This window comes from Lampris incognitus, chromosome 13 (assembly GCF_029633865.1).
Source record: "Lampris incognitus isolate fLamInc1 chromosome 13, fLamInc1.hap2, whole genome shotgun sequence".
NCBI lineage: Eukaryota > Metazoa > Chordata > Actinopteri > Lampriformes > Lampridae > Lampris > Lampris incognitus.
This window is the reverse complement of record NC_079223.1, coordinates 46476465-46484153: the sequence shown is the minus strand read 5'-3', so window position 1 is coordinate 46484153 and position 7689 is coordinate 46476465.

Sequence of the window (7689 nt, the reverse complement as noted above, 5' to 3'; positions counted from 1 at the left end):
TTCCTGTCTCTTTGTGTTACCTGCATGGCTAGATTTTCTCTGTATGAACTGAAATGTTATTGACAGTATTAATTTTACGTAGTAACAGTACACCCCCCGATAGCAAAATTGCTGTGGTCCGGACCCGTCCCACACCCGACACTTTCATCCGGCCCACATACCGCACGGAATGATGGCACTTGGGAGGTCCGCTCCTGTTTCCCAGATCTGGGCCAGAACCAAGCCATAGCAATGCCGCGTGTGCCACATATGTGCCAAAGGTGGCCCATATTTGTTTTGTGCTATTTGGGCCATATTCACCATTTACCACATGGGCCACTTCAGGGGCACATCCAGATTACATGTTGCTGAGAGCGCCGCATTTTTGCCAAAAAAGGCCCACAAATGATTTGGCATATTTGGGCCATATTTGCTATTATACATGTGGGCCACTTCAGGCTCACATCCCTTTTGTCAGGGCCAGAAGAAGGCCACCAGTGCCGCATCATTGCCTGAAGTGGCCCACATCCGGATGCTATCTGGGGTGTTCTTCGCAGTAACCCCGCAATTGACCGCACGCGTCAATGTATGCGCGTGCATGTGATGTGTAGTAGCGCACTGGAAAACAGAGCTCCCCTGTAAGCCACTGTTTAATTCGAACCCCGGACCTTCTCCCTCCATATCTGAATTAATGGCAGGCTCTGGCATGCCGTAAACTGTGGACAAGTATTTGAGCCATAACAACCATTCTCATTAGAGTCCTGTTTTAATGCAACAGAACTCGAAAATTCATCGTATGCCGACTGAAGAAGTGCCGGCTGCAAGGATCCATGAGTAACACTGCAGAGATTTTAATAAAGGGTACAGCACAGACTCTCATATCTCCATTTCATCATGTCTAAACATACACGGAGGAGGTGAAGTATGTGTTCACGAGAGGGGGGGGGGGGGGAGACCACTCTGACTCCAGCAGTAACCCACAGCCCCTGGGTAAAGAACACAAATAACAGCTGCACAACAGCTGACAGTCCCCTATGCAGCAAGCGAACACACACACACACACACACACACACACACACACACACACTGTGCTTGAGGCAGGGGTGTGGTATGCTCATACATGTACAGCTAGAACACACCTGCCACAACAGAGCACAGCTGTCAAGTGCATCATCCTTAAGCCTATACATAACCACGCCAACACACACACACACACACACACACACACACACACACACACACGGGCTGCTTCTGCACAAATGGGCAAACACACGCTGAGTGATTGCTCACTGACACCTGAGCATAGATTCATCTACACAACAGGATGTGACTCGCACCAAGCCTCTTCCAGGCGCAGCTGAAGTCAAGCACCTAAGCAAGCCTCACACCTAAGCAAGCCTCTCAGACCTTCATGACTGTAGATTCTGTCCCCGGTGCGGGTTTCACCCACGCACAAACTGACGGACAGCTAACAAACAGGACTCAGAGAAAGGTCGAACGCGGGGGTGAAGTTTAGGTGTTTCACCGAGTCCTCTTTTTTCTTCTTTTCCGTTTGTGTAAAACTGAATTAAACACAAAGTTCAGGAATCGGGATCAATCAGGAACAATTTGTCATCTCATTCATGCACATGTGTACACAAGAGACGAAAACCCGTTCTCCCAGCCCACAGCAGTGCAACACAAAGGACTCCAAACCTCCCAAGAACGACACCGTCAAAGACATACAAGCCCAGAGAACAAAGCAACAACAAAAAAAAAGAAGACAAACAGTCAGCAACACAGTCCATTCAGTAAATTTGCAACACGATTCAAAAATTCCACTGTCCAGGAGAAGGAACGCCAGCCAGGATGACTGTCGGAACTGCCGGTCTGCATGGGCTAGCGGTTAGCTTAGCCTGCCCCGCTTCCGCGTCCTGTCAGGCCGCCCTCGGTGTTTCCTCTTCGAGCACAGCTCCGGTCAGGGCCGTGGTCTTGGGGCCCACAGGACACACTAGACCAAGCTCCCTCAGCCGATCCGGCGCCAGCTCTCCCAGCCAGACACCTTCGACACACCTTCCCCGCACTCCACACGACGGCACAAAAGCAGACAAAAACACTGCACAATCGATGCTAGGCGAGGCCGCCGCCAGACCGCCCTCGGTGTTATCTTGGTGTTATCGGAACTGCCGGTCTTTATGGGCTAGCAGTTAGCTTAGCCTGCCCCGCTCTTCCAGCCTATCCAACACCACCTCTCCCAGCCATCAAACAAAATTGACGATCACAGACATAAATCCTCATAAAGTTATTCACACAATGACACAAACTCAGATGTAGACGTGGACAAAGGCACTGCATAGTCGTCACTGGGTGAGGCCGCCGCAAACGCGAGTCCGCGCCGCCGCCTTCCCACACCGGAAGTCACACAAACGTACAATGCTTTGGTTACAAACTGTCCTCAAAATGAAATCACATTCCTTACAAATAGACTAAATGCACATGCTATGACAAGAAGCTACATTTAGCTTAGCTTACCATTTTTAACCCTATGAAATTATCACAAGATAGCATCGTTAATCCAAACGTTTGAATTCAAAATTATTAATATGCACATTTGCCCAAGACACAGAAAAGGGTAACAAAACTTACAAGCAAAGGCTCTCCAAGGCACAACGTAAAGAAAAACAGGAGATGAGCTTTCTGTCTGACTGCATGGAGAAATTCTTGCAAACTGCAGTCTTTTCCTGATTGATGTCTAACTTATGAGTCACATGATCTGAACTGATCATTGAGAAAACACTTAACACGTACCACCGTTTGTTTTTTTACAACAAACTGCCACAGGGGTGCTAAAGAATATTAATTTGAGGCCACAGAATGTGTGCAATATGTAACTAACTGAAATTATAGGGAATGTCCACAGGAAAAACTTCAAAATCAGTCCTTGGTTGAAATAAGAAGAACTGTTTCTGAAACAGGTCTGAGGAACGTCTTGATTGTCCCATGTCTCGCGACCCTGAGCTCGACCTTTCTGACTCCTCCATTGCTGGAAGCAAATGCCTTGGTTATAACAGCTATGGGCCATTCGCTGTGCTTGGCTGGAGCATCTTTAAGAAGGACCACATCACCCTCCTTCAGGTTTTGTCGTTCCTCTTGCCATTTGCTTCGGCTCCGAAGCGTTGCCAGGTATTCACGGCTCCATCTGCTCCAGAAGGTGTTGGCAAGATGCTGCACCTGCCTCCATTGTTGTCTGTGGAGGTCAGATTCCTTGAAGTGGCCTGGAGGGAGAAGGAGAGTGCAGACCTTTTGAGTGAGGAGCATGGCTGGTGTCAACAAGAAAGGTGAGTCTGGGTCTGTTGAGATAGGAGTAAGAGGTCTTGAATTGATGATTCCTGTTACTTCTGCCATCAAGGTAGAGAGCACATCATGTGTCAAGCGAGAGGGGCTGGTCTGCTCCAACATGGAATCTACTGTGCATCTGGAGACACCTATCATCCGCTCCCAGGCTCCTTCCATGTGAGATGCATGAGGCGGATTGCAGACCTATGAACAACCCTCTTCACTAAGGTACTTCCTCACTCTGGGTTCACGGGGATCAGTCAGCAGGATTCCCAGCTCTTTACAAGCCTGTTGTGGTTACACCGACCCGAGCTGCCTCCCCGGCACGTTCAAGCCACTCCCCCAGCTCGGACGTGCCGGAAACATCCGAGCGCTCGGCTCGCGCTCTGAGGAGACGAGCGCTGCACTGCACCACGTGTTTGCCATCATCCATCAGGCACACCTGCGGCAATCAGGCAGCCCTCTACAAGAAGTCTCCCAGAACACCGCTCCGTGCTTCGACGTACTGAACCCTGCGGTAAAGTTCTGACAAGCCCTCCAGCGTTCCTTGCAATTATGTTTATTCCCCAGTGTCTTATCTTCGTGTCTCTCTGTTTCCTCCCAAGACTCTCCCTCCGCGACTTCCACGGCTCCCCGCGTCTCCCTCGTCCCTAGCGACCTTCACGTTTTTCCCCGGACCTTTCCAGCGATCTCCCCCCCTGTCCCTCTACCTTGACCCCACCTTTCGGACTCGACTTCCCGGATCTCGGACCCGGACTTCCTCGGACAACCCCTCTTGGATCACGGACTGGACTTTCTTGCCAGGTGCGTGCACATTATTTCAACACCTCCTTGTCATTTACATACCGCACCATACACGCAAACCACTGGACACCACACATAGTTTATTCACACATCCCACTAACAGAACGTTTTTTGCACCATACATTCCCCTCCCCCAATAAAACCGCCTTTTTGGATTTTGAAGTCATCCTGTGTCTGTCTGCCTTGGGTTTCGCCACACGGGTCGGGTTCTGGTGCGCGAGCATAACAAAGCCCCTATGAAGTTGGCCCCGCAATCTGAGCAAATCTGCTTGGCAGATCCTTGCAGAGCAAAAAAATCTTCTCAAGGCAATTATAAAGGTGGCTGAATCCATGCAGTCCATCAGCTCGATGTGTATGGCACAAGTGCTCATACAGGTGAAGAGCCCATACGGCCCATCTCTTATATTGTGCCTGCCTCCATTGCGTACATCTTGCGACAACTGTCCAAGGGTCAAACACATCCAGCCCAATATACGTGAACGGTGGTTCAGTGCTCAGCCAATCGATGGGCAAGTCTGCCATCTTCTGCTTAGTTAATTTCCCACGAAGCTTGTTGCATATCACCCACTTGTGAAGGATGCTGTTGATACACTTCCTAACACCAACAATCAAATACCCTGCAGTGCCAACAGCAGCTTCAGTGAACACACGACCCTGATGGTTGACTCAGTCGTGGTAGTGTTCCACAAGCAGTTTTGCGGCATGACTGCAGCCTGAAACAATCACAGGGAATTTCTCTTCAAAGTCCAGAGCAGCAGGTTTAAGCCGGCTTCCTATCCTGAGAAGGGCTCCATCGTCCAGGTAAAGGTTCATTTTTTTCAGAGCACTGTTTCTTGGAATTTCTTTTCTACTGGCAATGCAGGCAAGCTCTTCTATGTAAGCCTTTCTATGCACACTCTTGATTATGACTTGCAACAGTTTCTCCACTGTGTGAGGCCTTGTGCAGTGGTGCCATGATCTGCAGGTTCTGTCCTGACCATATGTCACCTTATAAGACTGGATGATGTGCACAAGGGAAGCTGTGGCTCTCACTAGTGGCCTCCATGAAGAAAATCGTTCAAAGCATTGGGATCTTAGATAGGAGCTCTCTGTAGATAGTGTGGTGGCGAGAGAACGAACTTCCAATCTATGTCCGGATCGATGAGGTCGAACATTTCCTCTTCCAGAGAGGGTTCTTTTTCAGTTTGTGACAGGAAAGCGGGTCTTGTGAACCAGCTGGTAGTGCTCAACAGAGCTGCTGGCATGGAGCGAATGGCGTGATTTGCAGGGTTACACCTCATAGAGACATAATGCCATTATGCTGGGCTTGAGACCTCCCTGATACGCTTCACTCTGTTACTGACATACACGTAGAAACGACTTGGCTGGTAATAGATGTATCCCAGGACGACTCTGCTATCCATGTAGAACTCCACGGCATCTGGGGTGAAGTCCAGTTCACTTGCGACCATCTTTGCTACCTCTGCAGCTAGAATAGCAGCTCCCAGTTCCAGTCTGGGAATTGTATGAGCAGCTTGTGGAGCTAGCTTCGCCTTACCAAGGACAAAGCCAGTGTGACATGCTCCTTCTCTGTCGATGACATGGAAATATGCTACTGCTGCAATCGCTTTGACAGAAGCATCTGAGAAAAAGTGAAGTTCCTTTCTCAGAGCTGCAGAGGGTGGTGGCAGCATATGGTCTGGGAATCTCCAACTGCTTGCTTGAGCTCATGCAGTGAGATCCAGGTGTTCCAAACTTCTTCCTTATCTTCGGGAAGGGGGGAATCCCAGTCAAGAGCCTCACTTGATAATTCTCATAGCAGGAACTTTCCCTGGATAGTGATGGGTGCGACAAACCCGAGTGGGTCGAAGAGACTATTGACAGTAGCGAGTATCCCTCTGCATGTAAAAGGCTTCTCGGTGTCAGCTACACGGAAGGTAAATATGGCCTTCATCAGATCCCAGCTAAATCCGAGGCTGCGTTGGATAGGAATAGGATCAACAGCCAAGTCAAGGTCCTTGAGTCCTTTCGCATGATCTTTGGTGTAGAATGTTTCCATTTCTTCCTTGCTGTTAGAGGCAAACTTGTGAAGTCTCAGATTTGAGGCGGCGAGCATCTCCTGTGTCCGTGCTAACAGGTCGATAGCTCCAGCAGCTGCGGGCATTGACAGAAGTCTGTCATCAACATAAAACCCTCTCTCAACAAAGCGCATCGGAGACCATAAATGGCCACAGCCAGAGGGAGATCGTTCCCGAACACGTGCACCCTCATGCGGTATTCGATGATCTCTTTCCTGATGTCATTGTCCTTGAACCAGAGAAAACGAAGGAAACTCTGCTCTCCTCTCTTACAATGAACCTGTGGAACATCTGCTCAATGTCTGCAGTCACAGCTACTAGGTTCCCGTCTGAAACGCAGTAGAACTTCAGGTAGTCTGTTGTTTAAGTTTAGACCAGAAAGAAAACCGCAGTAACGGGGAGTGCAGTAGAGAGGTGAAGAAGAGAGTGCAGGCAGGTTGGAGTGGGTGGAGAAGTGTGTCAGGAGTGATTTGCGACAGAAGGGTATCAGCAAGAGTTAAAGGGAAAGTTTACAAGATGGTTGTGAGACCAGTTATGTTATATGGTTTGGAGACAGTGGCACTGACGAAAAGACAGGAGGCGGAGGTGGCAGAGTTGAAGATGATAAGATTTTCACTGGGAGTAATGAAGGAGGACAGGATTAGGAACGATTATATTAGAGGGACCGCTCAGGTTGGACGGTTTGGAGACAAAGCAAGAGAGGCAAGATTGAGATGGTTTGGACATGTGTGGAGGAGAGATGCTGAGTATATTGGGAGAAGGATGCTGAATATGGAGCTGCCAGGGAAGAGGAGAAGAGGAAGGCCAAAGAGGAGGGAAGACATGCAGGTGGCTGGTGTGACAGAGGAAGATGCAGAAGACAGGAAGAAATGGAAACGGATGATCCGCTGTGGCGACCCCTAACGGGAGCAGCCGAAAGTAGTAGTAGTAGTAGACCAGAAAGAAAACCATCATTGAGAGATGCTTTGCTTTTGCATGCTGGAGTCGAAGACAACTCTGATCTGATCTTGCTTCTGTGGGTGGTACACACCGAAGGTAGGTAAGTACCAACACTCCTGGCCTTCTTGCAGAAGAGAGGCTACCTCAGGTCAGGATCAAAGATGTTCTGCATGAAGGTTATGAAGTGAGTCTTCGTCTCAGGTTTCTTTTCCAGTGTGCGTAGAAGAGAAGTAAGGCATGCTAATGCCTGGTCTCTATTGTTGGAGAGCCGCTGGCATGGTGTTCTGAATGGTAGCGGCGCCACCCAACTGTTGCTATCATCCATGAACATCTCTCCATCCATGATTTCCAAAAAGAATTTGTCTTCGATAGACAGTCCAACTTTGTCATCATACTCTGACCTTTCAAAGATGGTGCTTCCCATGGCACAGTCATCAAAGATAAGCATGTCACATGCTAGAGAAACTTCAGGTGGAGACTTGACGCTGAACTCCTCTTTGACGCAGAATCGATTGGGACATGGAGGAAGAAAGGAAGGGACATCCATTGTCAAGAACATGGGTGCGGTAAGTACTTACAGCTGCAGGCTTGTGCA